The sequence below is a fragment of the Nycticebus coucang genome, chromosome 14 (assembly GCF_027406575.1).
Source record: "Nycticebus coucang isolate mNycCou1 chromosome 14, mNycCou1.pri, whole genome shotgun sequence".
Lineage (NCBI taxonomy): Eukaryota > Metazoa > Chordata > Mammalia > Primates > Lorisidae > Nycticebus > Nycticebus coucang.
This window is the reverse complement of record NC_069793.1, coordinates 46,271,553-46,285,280: the sequence shown is the minus strand read 5'-3', so window position 1 is coordinate 46,285,280 and position 13,728 is coordinate 46,271,553. Positions and strand designations below refer to the sequence as shown.

At 40.6% G+C, this 13,728-nt stretch overlaps 1 pseudogene; it reads right to left on the bottom strand.

The window, feature by feature from the left end:
- Window positions 1-2,309: 2,309 nt before the first annotated feature.
- On the bottom strand, window positions 2,310-6,860 carry LOC128565451 (serum amyloid A-3 protein-like; annotated as a pseudogene).
- Window positions 6,861-13,728: the final 6,868 nt, after the last annotated feature.

Genomic DNA, 13,728 nt, shown 5'->3' with positions numbered 1-13,728 from the left:
CACTGTACCGCCCTGGGTTAGAGTGCTGTGGCGTCACACAGCTCACAGCAACCTCTAACTCTTGGGTTTACGTGATTCTCTTGCCTCAGCCTCCGGAGCAGCTGGGACTACAGGCGCCCGCCACAACGCCCGGCTATTTTTTTGTTGCAGTTTGGCCGGGGGCTGGGTTTGAACCCACCACCCTCGGCATATGGGGCCGGCACCCTACCCGCTGAGCCACAGGCGCCGCCCTATTTTTTCTCTTTTTCTTCCCAATGTCTCTTTCACTTTGATCATGAATAAAAACACAGGTCAATTCATGCCTTCTCTAATTACTCAAAGGTAATTTAAAATGCTATACAGATAGTAATTTTAAATCATTATGTTTAATGAGTTTTAGTTTATTTCAAAATGGTAACTAGAAAGTCCAGGCCCATGTAATAGTTGAAGCTTCCAATTCACTTAAAATGAAGATTTCTACCCCTTGACTCAGTTCAGCCGATTGTAGATACACTTACTTTTATTCGGAGGAAGGTGGTGACTTTGTTTTTCTTTCCCCCATCCTCTTCCAACTGATAGCTAGCTGCTCTTTCTCACCCCTCCAAAACTGAGGAGAAGGCTAAAAGTTTGAGGGGATGGAAAGGAAAATCCTTATTTGACTATTTAACTACTATTTTCACAAGATGGCTTCGTGTTCTCTGGGCCCATCATGTGTTTAAAGCTGACTTTATGCATGTTGTAGATTCTTCATACACACCCCCTCTATCATTAGAGATGTCTCTCTACAGTTCCCTTGGTGTAGTGATCCAATATCCTCCACCTTGTTCCTGGCTTCTTTCGTATCTCCTGTGAGGATCGGCTGTGATGTATATGGAATATATTCGTTGATGGAAGTAATATGTGCAAAATTATTTTATAAGCTCAAAACAGCAGTGCAATTGCTAATTATAGCAGATGGTTAAAAAGGGTTGCTCTAGTGTCAAATTAGCAACATGACCTGGATATGTTATTTATACTGTGCCTCAAGTTTTCTCAGCTCTAAAATAAGGATGATTAAAGTGTGCAGATTCAATGGGATAACACAAGGAAGCACTTAGACCAGTGGCTGGCCCATGGTCTCCACGTTATGAGTGGTAGGGATCATTCTCACTGTCATTCTACCATCAACCAACATATTAACCACTGACTGATAAGGATGGATACAGATTCTCAAAAAGGCATGAACAAAGTGCTATGGAAACATTCACTATAACCCCAAGATGCGGATTTGGGGGCAGGCAGATCTCATGCACTGAGAAGGTGACATTCTACCCTGGCTTGAACCAAGGAATGAGCAAAGAAAGATAGGAAAGGGCTTCAAAAGATCTTTCTCAGCACCATGGACAGGGAACCAGCTAACGTGTGGTTTGGAAAGGAGAGGGTGGGAGAGGGGAAGGCCTTCATGGCAAGGACATAGACCGTTGAGGAACTCAGAGTCCTGGGAAGCAAAAAAGAGGAAAGGACACAGCTGACTGGACTGAGAGGAAACGTAGACACAGAAGGGCCTAGAAACAGTCCACTGTAATCAGAGATACCTGAACCAGCAAGACCCAGAAAAAAGGGTCTGATTTAGGAAAGAAACTGTGTGAGATGTCTGAAAAGTCCTCTCTAAGATTTCAGAATCTTCTGGGATGATGTAAAAGGCATAACCTCAGCCTATACTTTGAACATGGAGATGGTCATTGCTGGGGCCAATCCATGGGAACTCAGGGTACTTTTGCTTTTGTTTATTTTCCTTCAGTTTGTGTGTCTGTATGTGTGTGTGTGTAAGTTCCCCTACCCTTCAGAAAAGTGTCGGGGAGTATTTTCATTTCTGCTCTCTAGAATTATTTGTGTAAAATTGGATTTATTTGCCTTTATGGGTAAATTTGTCCTGTTATTTTTGTTGTGTGAAGATTTAATCTCTTAAAATAATTATAAGATGATACAGATTTCCATTTCTTCGTTTCAGCTTTTGTAAGTTGCGTTTTTCTAAGATTTGTTGATTTTTAAATTTATTTTTTAAATTTATTACTGAAGTTACTCATAGGATTCTCTTACTATCTTTGCCATTTCATGGAACATATAATTATAGGTTTCTAGTTGGCCTATTTACGGTCCATTTAGTATGGTGCATGTTTAGTTGAGACATATAGGTTTATCTCTAACACCGACTATTGTTTATTAGTGCCTTATCTTTTTAAAAAATGAAAACAGTGACATTTATTGATCATCCTAGTGATACTAAATAGCCCCCCATGTTCTCAGGAAGACTGTCATATTCTGTTTCCAGATTCCGGTACAATAACAAATTGCATTTTGCAAGAATTTATTAAGCATTTTTATGTGTTCTTGTTGAAGTACTGGGGATATAGAATTCAGTAACTCTGCTTCAAAACATAACCCTGCCCTCAGGGACTCGCAGTCCAGTCTCCTGAAGGCAGAGTGAAAAGGAAGGTCAGTACTTGTGAAGCAGGCCTTTAGGTCTGAAGTGATTGGGGTCTTTGCCACTCCGGCCCCATTTGTTGGCCTCCTGGTCGGCCTTTGAGTCCTCTGCTCCACGTCCTGTGAGTCTCTGGATACCCTCTCTGGCATCACTGTAATGGAGGCAGGCAAAAAGGAGATGAATCACCAGGCCACTAGCCAACACTTCACTCTCCCATTCTTCCTTTTTCAAGGGTGAGCTCTGAGAGGAACCCAGGAAGGTCAAGAAGAAGGGCCTCAGCCGGTCTCAGCCCAAGCTGAGCACTGTAGGCTGGATGAACAGCACCTGGGGCTGGGGCAGGGGCCTGGAAATCACTCACTCTTGCCAACCACTCAGCCCCTCACACTAAGCACAGAGGCAGAGAGAGGGCAAGAGGAAGAGAGACCACAGCCTCCACAGGAAATTTCTGTGGAGGAAATTTCTTGGAAATGCAAGGAAGTTTGCCTCCTCCTGACTGTCCAAGGCATTCAAGCTTTGCTCAACATCCCTGTAATACCTGATGACTTTGGCAGCCCAGGCGCCCCCAGGCCCCCTCTGGGCAGCATCATAGTTTCCCTGAGTGGAAGTATTTATCTGCGCCTATGTGATTGGCTTCTTTCATGTCAGAGTAGGCGTTCCACATGTCTTTAGTCCCTGGAAAGAAAATAAAATGATTGAGACAATTATGTCTGAGAAAAATTAAGGAATAAAATATTTTCTTTCCACTGATTCCAAGATTTCAACCTTTAACAAAGCCCTTGGAAATTATACTGGCTTGAAATGAATATTCCTTTATGTTTCACTTCCCTGGAATAATATAATGAGAATCATATTTGTTACATGTTTTATTCTGTTTGATTCCATTCTAAGTTCTGCTGCTACTTTGTTTTTGCTTTTTGTGTTTTGTTTTTATTTTTTATTTTATTTTATTTTTATAAAGACAGAATCTCATTCTGTCACCCAGGCTGGAGTGCAGTGACCGTCATAGCACACAACAGTCTCAAACTCTTGGCCTCAAGCAATCCTCCCATCTGAGATTCCCAAAGTGAGGGGATTATAAACTTGAGCAACCATGTCCAGCTGATACTTTTATTTTCACTGTATGTGATGCATGTAAAGAAGTGGAAGATCATAAAGGGATGTTACATTGTATAAGGAACCTCTACCTGAAAAGATCCAAGGAACTTTCTGACCAAGACATGAGAACACAGTGTATTCTGAGGGAGCCTACAGATATGTGGTGCTCTAAACCTGGTCAACGGCAGAAATTCATCCCAATGGGCAGACTGAGGATGACTTGGTCCTGAGTACATCTGAATGTCCAGGGTATATTTAAATCTGAGTATCTGTCAAAATTCAACCAGCAAGTAATAAAAGTGAGTTATCTAGGAGAGCTTTAATGGGTATTCAGATGCCAAAAAGGGCAACTGACTCACTAGTTCAAAATTTCACTGTCCTCCCCATAAAGTGGAATTTTATCTACCTCAGAGGTAGGCAGAAAAACTGAGAAAATACATGCGTGACATCTAGAACACTGTAGGTGCTAGACATATTATCATTTCACTTCTTAGGTCCTTAAAAAGGGTGGGATAAAAAAGAAGTAAACTAAGAGGAAGAGCAGGGAGTTACGGACTAAAGGAATCTGATCAAACTAGAATTAAATTAAGAAGTTTTTTTAAAATTAACTGATTAAGAAAGGAGGAATTGGGCAAGAGACATGAATAGAACCTTCTCTAAAGATGACAGACGAATGGCTAACAAACACATGAAAAAATGTTCATCATCTCTATATATTAGAGAAATGCAAATCAAAACAACCCTGAGATACCATCTAACCCCAGTGAGAATGGCCCACATCACAAAATCTCAAAACTGCAGATGCTGGCGTGGATGTGGAGAGAAGGGAACACTTTTACACTGCTGGTGGGACTGCAAACTAGTACAACCTTTCTGGAAGGAAGTCTGGAGAAACCTCAAAGCACTCAAGCTAGACCTCCCATTTGATCCTGCAATCCCATTACTGGGCATCTACCCAGAAGGGAAAAAATCCTTTTATCATAAGGACACTTGTACTAGACTGTTTATTGCAGCTCAATTTACAATCGCCAAAATGTGGAAACAGCCTAAATGCCCACCAACCCAGGAATGGATTAACAAGCTGTGGTATATGTACACCATGGAATACTATTCAGCCATTAAAAAAAAATGGAGACTGGGCGGCGCCTGTGGCTCAAGGAGTAGGGCGCCGGTCCCATATGCCAGAGGTGGCGGTTCAAACCCAGCCCTGGCCAAAAAAAAAAAAAAAAAAAAATGGAGACTTTACATTCTTCACATTAACCTGGATGGAAGTGGAAGACATTATTCTTAGTAAAGCATCACAAGAATGGAGAAGCATGAATCCTATGTACTCAATTTTGATATGAGGACAATTAATGACAATTAAGGTTATGGGGGGGAAGAAGAAAGAGGGACGGAGGGAGGGGGGTGGGGCCTTGGTGTATGTCACACTTTATGGGGGCAAGACATGATTGCAAGAGGGACTTTACCTAACAATTGCAATCAGAGTAACCTGGCTTATTGTACCCTCAATGAATCCCCAACAATAAAAAAAAAAAAAAGAACATACCATTGCAGGGATCAAAAAAAAAAAGAAAGGAAGAATCTAAGGTAGAGTTATAATCATGGTTTATATAAGGTGTCTACAAGATAACATCTTCATTTTCTATATTATTTCTAGTTTTCAGATATACCACTTTTATTGGGAATTGTGACGTTTTACTCTACTTATTTCCTCTGAATTACTAATTTAAATGGCTCCTTAGCATCCAGACTTACTTAGTAAGTGTTTTCAAAATGTAGAGCATAGTTTAATAACTTGTGGTAGTAGTTCTCAACTTTTCTGTGCATGCCAATCCACTGGGGCATTTGGTAAAGGAAAGATTTCCAGGCTCCAGACCCAAATTTTGTGATTTGGAATAGGGGGAGATCTAGGGTTCTTCTTTTCACAAAGCACCCCAGGTGATTCTCATGCAAGTTGCCCAACCCTTTGGGCTGGGTGCAGTGGCTCATGTCTGTAATCCTAGCCCTAGGTTAGACTGAGGCAGGTGGATTGCCCGAGCTCAGGAGTTCCAGACCAGCCTGAGCAAGAGCAAGACCTTGTCTCTAGTGAAAATAGAAAAACTATCTGGGCGTTGTGGCAGGCGCCTGTAGTCTCAGCTACTTGGAAGGCTAGGGTAAGGAGTTTGAAGTTACTGTGAGCTGTGATGATACCATGGCACTCTACCCATGGCAAAAGAGTAAGACTCTGTCTTTAAAAAAAAAAAAAAAAACTCTTTGAAAACCATTGCCTATGGAATCAAAGACATTTTTAGCGTACTGTGTGAAAATTTAGACAGGATGAATAGCAAACCCTTAAAACAGTTATTCAGAGACTATCACAGAAAAATAATAATGCCTTCAATTTAAAACTCTGAAAACAAAATTTTGCCACTGTACTATGGCTAGTGGGGTATATTTCTCTTGCTGTTGCTTTCCTGCTGTTGGTTTCCTCCTCAGCCCAAGCAGAACCATCATCAAAGTAATTCACTGTGTCTTTTATTGTGGCAAGAGTTGTCTTCCAAGGCACCACATCCCAACTATTGCTATTTCTCAAATAAAGAACACGATATATATTCACAAATGTCTCCCTCTTGTTTTGGAAGCAGTAGAGGACCATGGTGAAGAGCAAAGTCTGAGAAACAAGACTAGCTGGGTTAAATCCTGCTCTGCTTTGGAACTTTGTCAAGTCTCTTTGTGTCTCAGTTTCTACATTAAGGGATAATAATACATTAAAGGATGAAAACTCATTCATTTGTACATGTAAAGATCTTAGAACAGTGCCCAATACATAGAAAAATCTCAGTTAATCTTGGTTACTATTAGTATGTGGATAGGAACTGCTCGCACCTCCCTGTGGGCACCCTCTGCACTGTGAAGGCGTAGAAATGTGCGGTCCTAGATTCCCCACTAGGAGGCAGCAGGGCCCTACATATATGAAGGGAACATTCACCCCTGAATTCTACCTTTTTCCCTACTTGTGCTAAAAAGTTTCAGCCCAAAACTTACTTGGCCTCAGGCCTGGGATCATGATAGAAGAATGTTAAAGTTTGGCAAAAAAACATGGGGAACTACTATTAGGAAAAACCATGTTCCTCCTCTATCCATTTGTGGCTTCACTAGCACCTTTGCCCAATGGGGATGTGGCCGTTGCTTGAGAGAATCTTGGGGGCGGCCAGGTACAGCCTCGTGACCCCATCCTTTGGTCCTTACCTTGCGCAGCTTCCTTTAAGAATGAGAGTCATCTTTGGCTGCTGACACCCAGGACCGGGGAGCAGAAAATAATGCCAATGAAAAGCTTCATCCTGTTGTAGAATCAAGGAAACACAACCAAGGATAATATACATTTTGCTTTGGGTTTTTGTTTTTTGTAATGTTAGCCCATCCTTCCCTTCCAAGAAAAAAACCTCACTCATTTTTACACACATACACACATATGCACCACACATATGTATGCATAGACAATGAATAGATAAATAGAATTTCCAGAAGGTCTAGTTCTCCATTTCCAAGTGTCTAATTGGAATCCCGGTGTCTGAGGGATTGCAATAGAAGTTTAGTACAAATCTTTTTTTATTTCAATCACCCCTCTCAGCCTTCAAACCCAACTGTACAGGAAGTTTCTAGAGAGGCCTTTGAAGGTTTTGTGACCAACATACCTCTGTACAATGTGAGAGTCTAACAATCAATAAATATTTATATTCTTCTCATCAGCCCATGGAACAGTCTCCAAAATAGATCATATCTTAGGAAACAAATCAAACCTCAACAAAATCAAAAGAATTGAAATTTTACCTTGTATTTTTTTCAGGCCACAAAGCAATAAAAGTGAAACTCATCTCTAAAGAAAAATTTCATCCCCACACACAGCTATGAACACTAAACAACCTTATGCTGAATGACAGTTGGCTCAAGGAAGAGATAAAGGATGAAATCGTTAACTTCCTTGAGAATAACAACAATGAACACACGAGCTACCAAAACCTGTAGGATACTGCAAAAGCAGTCCTAAGGCTGGGCACCGTGGCTCACACCTGTAATCCTAGCATTCTGGGACGCCTAGGCAGGTGGATTGCCTGAGCTCATGAGTTCGAGACCAGCTTGAGCCAGTGCAAGACCTCATCTCTAAAAATAGCGGGGCATTGTGGCAGGTGCCTGTAGTCCTAGCTACTTGGGAGGCTGAGGCAAGAGAATCACTTAAGCCCAAGAGTTTGCGGTCTGTGTGTTGTGATTCCATGGCACTCTACTGACAGCAACATAGTGAGACTCTGTCTCAAAAATCAATCAATTAATTAATTAAATTGAATTAAATTTAAAAACAGGGAATTTTATCACATTAGATGCCTATATCCAAAAAAACAGAAAGCAATCCAATACCAAACCTAGCAGAAGAAAAAAAAACAAAATTAAATCATAAATAAATGAAATTGAAAACCAAAGAATTCTACACTGCTGGTGGGAATGCAAACTAATATGTTCCTTTTGAAAAGATGTTTGGAGAACACTTAGAGATCTAAAAATAGATGTGCCACTCAATCCTACAATTCCTCTACTAGGTAAATATCCAGAAGACCAAAAATCACATTATAACAAAGATATTTGTACCAGAATGTTTATTGCAGCCCAATTAATAATTGCTAAGTCATGGAAAAAGCCCAAGTGCCCATCAACCCACGAATGGATCAATAAATTGTAGCATATCTACACCATGGAATATTATGCAGCCTTAAAGAAAAAAGGAGACTTTACCTCTTACATGTTTACATGGATGGAGCTGGAACATATTCTTCTTAGCAAAGTATCTCAAGAATGGAAGAAAAAGTATCCAATGTACTCAGCCCTACTACGAAACCAATTTATAGCTTTCATATGAAAGCTATAACCCAATTATAGCCCAAGATGAAGGGGAAAGGAGAGAGGGAGGGGAGAGGGGAAGATGGATGGAGGGAGGGTAATTGGTGGGACCACACCTAAGGTGCATCTTACAAGGTACATGCGAAATTTACTAGGTGTAGAATATAAATGTCTCAACACAATAACTAAGAAAATGTCATGAAGGCTATGTTAACCAGTTTGGTGAAAATATTTCAAATTGTATATAAAACCAGCACATTGTAACCCATGATTGTATTAATGTACACAGCTATGATTTAATTAAAAAAAAGAAAGAAAGAAAGAAAAGAAAGGGCTCAGCTCCTGTGGCTCAAGCAGCTAAGGCTCCAGGCACATACACCCAAGCTGGTGGGTTCAAGTCCAGCCCAGGCCTGCCAAACAACAATGATGGCTGCAACCAAAAAATAGCCAGGCATTGTGGCAGGTGCCTGTAGTCCCAGCTACTTGGGAGGCAGAGACAGGAGACTCGCTTGAGCCCAGGAGTTGGAGGTTGCTGTGAGCTGTGATGCCATGGCACTCTACCCAGGGCGACAGCTTGAGGCTCTGTCTCAAAAAAAAAAAAAAAAAAGAAAGAAAGAAAGAAAACCAAAGAATCATTCAGCAAATTAATTAAACAAAAAATTGGTTCTTCAAAAAGATAAATAAAATCAATAAATTATTGGCCAGATTAACTAGAAACAGAAAAGTAAAATCTTTAGTAACTTCAGTCAGAAATAAAAAGGGGGAAATAACTGATACCACAGAGACACAGATTATTTCTGACAACTACAAAAAACTCTATGCCTGGAAATTCAACAATGTGGAGGAAATGGACCAATAACTGGAATCACACCATCTCCCTAGACTTAACCAGGAAGCAATAGATCTCCTGAACAGACCAATATCAAACACTGAGATTGAGGAAACAATAAAAAAGCTTCCAACAACAAAAAAAAAGCTCAGGACCAGATGGCTTCACACCAGAATTCTATCAAACTTTCAAAGATAAGCTTGTACCTATATTACAGAACCTGTTCCAAAACATTGAGAAGGAAGTTATCTTCTCCAACACATTCTACACAGCAAACATCACCCTGATTCAAAAACCAGGGAAGAGAGTGGTGCCTGTGGCTCAAAGGAGCAGGGCACCAGCCCCATATGCCGGAGGTGGTAGATTCAAACCCAGCCCTGGCCAAAAACTGCAAAAAAAAAAAAAAACAAAAACAAAAAAACAGGAAAGGACCCAACTGAAAAGGAGAACTACTGACAAATTGCACTAATGAATATCAATCAAAAAATACTCAACAAAATTTCAGGTAATAGATTGCAGCTACACATTTAAAAAACTATGCATCACAATCAAGTAGGCTTCATCCCACTGGATGCAAGACTGGTTTAACATAAGCATATCTATATATGTAATTCATCATATCAATAGAAGTAAAAACAAAGACCATATGATCCTCTCAATAGATGCAGAAAAAAACACTTAATAAAATTCAGCATCCTTATGCCTTAACAAAATAGGCATAGGTCATTCATTTCTTTTCTTTTCTTTTCTTTTTTGAGACAGAGTTTCACCATGTCACCATCCATAGAGTGCTGTGGTGTCACAGCTCACAGCAACCTCAAACTCTTGGGCTTAAATGATTCTCTTGCCTCAGTGTCCCAAGTAGCTGGGACTACAGGTGCCTGCCACAATGCATGGCTATTTGTTGTTGTTGTCATTGTTGTTTGGCAGGCCCAGGCTGGATTCAAATTCACCAACCCCAATGTATGTGGCTGGAGCCCTAACCACTGAGTATGGGCACCAAGCCAGGCATTCGTTTCTTGAAGATTGAAGCCATCTATGACAGCCACAGATAATATCATATTGAATGGACTAAAATTAAAAGATTTCACTCCATTATTTGGAATTGGAACCAGACAAGGATGTCTGCTATTGCCACTGCTATTCAACATAGTTCTGAAAGTTCTAGCCAAAGCAATCAGACAAGGGAAGGATTTAAAGGGCATCCAAATTGGGGGCAGAGGAGATCAAACTCTTTGTTGATGACATGATCTTATACTTAGAAAACTCCAGATACTCAACTACAAAATTCGTGGACGTGATCAAGAAATACAGTGACATCTCAGGGTATAAAATCAATGTCCACAAATCAGTAGCCTTTGTATAAACAAATAACAGCCAAGTTGACAAGCTTTAATACCTAGGTATATACCTAACAGAAGAGGTGAAGGATCTTTACAAGGAGAATTGTGAAACCCTAAGAACAGAAATAGCAGAGGAAGAACATACCATGCTCTTGGCTGGGATGCAATCTGCATTAAAACACCAACATCATAGTTTAAAGAACTGGAAAAAATAGTAGTTCTTTTCATATGGAACCATATGAGGAAGACAGATGAATGGCTAACAGACATTTTTTACTAATGCTCATTGTCCCTAATCATCAGATAAATGCAAATCAAAACCACCCTGAGATACCATCTAACCCCAGTTGAGAATAGCCCACATCACAAAGTCTCAAAGCTGCAGATGCTGGCATGAATGTGGAGAGAAGCAAACACTTTTACACTGTTGGTGGGACTGCAAACTAATACAACCTTTTTGGAAGGAAGTATGAAGAATCCTCAAATAACTCAAATTAGACCTCCCGTTTGATCCTGCAATCCCATTAGTGGGCATCTACCCAGAAGATAAAAAAAAAACATTTTATTATAAGGACATTTACACTAGATGATTTATTGCAGCTCACTTAACAATCACCAAAATGTAGAAACAACCTAAATGCCCATGAACTCAGGAATGGATTAACAAGCTGTGGTATATGTACACCATGGAATACTATCCAGCCATAAAAAAGATGGAGACTTTATAGCTTTTGTATTAACCTGGATGGAGTTGAAACATACTCTTCTTAGTAAAGTATCACAATAATGGAGGATCAAGAATCCAATGTACTCAATACTAATATGATGCCAGTAGATGATCTAATACATGCCCAAATAAGAGAAAATCTCAAATCAATTCAAGGTGCGGGGGTAACAAGGGAGTGGCGAGAGGGGAGAAGGGAGAGGGATGGCTGTGCTCCCACTTAATGGGCACAATATTAGGGTATATGGCCCATCTCTTGGGAAGCAAGACACAATTATAAAAGGGACTGTACCTAACAAATGCAAACATTGTAACCTAATTCTTCATACCCTCAAATTAACCTGAAACAGTAACAGAAACAAAACAAAACAACAACAAAAATCTATAGAATGCCCATTCTACCAATCACTGACTTCACACAGAAGACCACATGACAAAATTCCTACCCTAAAAAGTATTCACATCTGGCAAATTCTAATTATCAGAATAGTAAATTGAGGAAGGAAAAAGCCGAAATGTATCACAGGAATGCTGGTGCAGAAAAAGAATCTCCAAAAATGTTAAACTGTTGGAAAATTCTGGCACCTCACCTTTGGACGTGTGTTCCTGATGAGCCTCTAGTGGAGCTGAGCTATCTGTGGAGCTGAGCCACCTGTGCCTCCTGCTAGAGAGATGTGACCGGTGCTATATATACAGACATGTAGTTAATGGTCCAACCTCTCTTCCCTCTTGCATAATCTCTCATGGCCAGAACACAGCATACAGATCATCAGGATTTTTCTTCACACGGAACTATGTTTTCCCAGATTGTGTAATCTGGCAACTTTCAGAAGGGTAGCAGGATATTTCTTCACTCAGACTATTTTTTCCCAGATTGTACAGTCTGGCAACTTTCAGAAGTGTGGCCAATTAAGGTTTTCTGCCTGTTTTGTGTCTCACTCTTGGTGGGGAAAATTTTCCCCTATACAATAAAGTACTGACAATTTCCCACAAAGGGCAATCAATAGCAGAAAAAGAGATTTGATTGTCTGAAGAATGTGAGAATACAGGATAAATGGAATAGCCTGCCTGGCTCCATTGCTCAGAATGAAACTGGAAACCTAGGGACCCTAGGACGTAGGAATAGGAGAGTAGGAGATAGTCAACCCAGGAAAATAAAACTTTCAGAACCAGAAAAGGGATTCCTCCAGGCTCAAGTGTATTCACAATCATTTGCCATTGAATGTCATGTGGTAGGTTATATTTGGAGGATGCTATAATCCAGGAATATTGAACTATAGTGTAGAAATTTGCAATGTAGAAATGCCATGTGATAAAAAGGAACAGCAAATGACCCACTGGCTGATAAATTATTAGAATAGTAGAGTCAGGCAGAAAGTAGAGCACTCTGGGAAATACGATGTTAGAGAACAGCTGTTTTAATCAGAAAAGCAATACTGTGCTTTAACTACGTGAGCTTAGTAAAATTATCTTGGGAAGAAATTTTATGCAGATGCTATCAGTAAGCTAGAATCCATGGTCCACTCATCTGCCCCTTCCCTGCCCCTTTATCCAAAATGAAAAATTTATTTATTTATTTATTTATTTTACAATTGTGTAAAATGAATTTACGTATGCTTTTGAAGATTTCAAGTTCATTTTGGAAATAAAGTTTAGTATTTGTAATTATGAATTTAATATTAAGCATTTGCTTCATCCATATAATATGCAAAACATGGGCCATTGTTTAATTCTCAACCTACAGATCCAGATTACAATTCTGAAAAGGGGTGCGCACATGCCCTTCTGTGTCCAGGCTCTGTTTTGTTTTCTCAGGCCTGGTGTTTTTGAGGCAGTCGGGGGTCGCAGAGTCTGCTCGCTCTTCTAGGGCCAGTACTACAGCACCGGGAAATGGCGGATGAGTCGGAAGAGTTGGGGGGAGAACCTGGGAGGCGCCAGTGTGGTATGTCTGCAAAGTTGTCTGCATGTTCCTAATAACACAAAATGAGTAAGGTATTGTGTTGTCAAACCAGAGGTAATCTTTGGCCTAGAGCAAAAATAGGAACCACAAATACTGGAGGAAAAGCCTCTAAGGAAGGGCCATCCAGGATTGTTACTCTTCAAGGCCAGTGCTGAGGAAGTAGGACTCTGGCCCTTCAAAGTGTGTTGTCAGTCAGGAATGTCAACACCAAAGCCTCCTTACATGTCAGTTTTGATGCCATCTTCATGGAAACTGCAAAAGTTGTGAATGTGGGCATAGACAGAGTCTCACTTTACTGCCCTCGGTAGAGTGCCATGATGTCACAGGACTCACAGCAACCTCCAGCCCTTGGGCCTACGCAATTCTCCTGCCTCAGCCTCCCGAGCGGCTGGGACCACAGGCGCCCACCACAACGCCTGGCTATTTTTCCGTTGCAGTTTGGGCGGGGCTGGGTTTGAACCC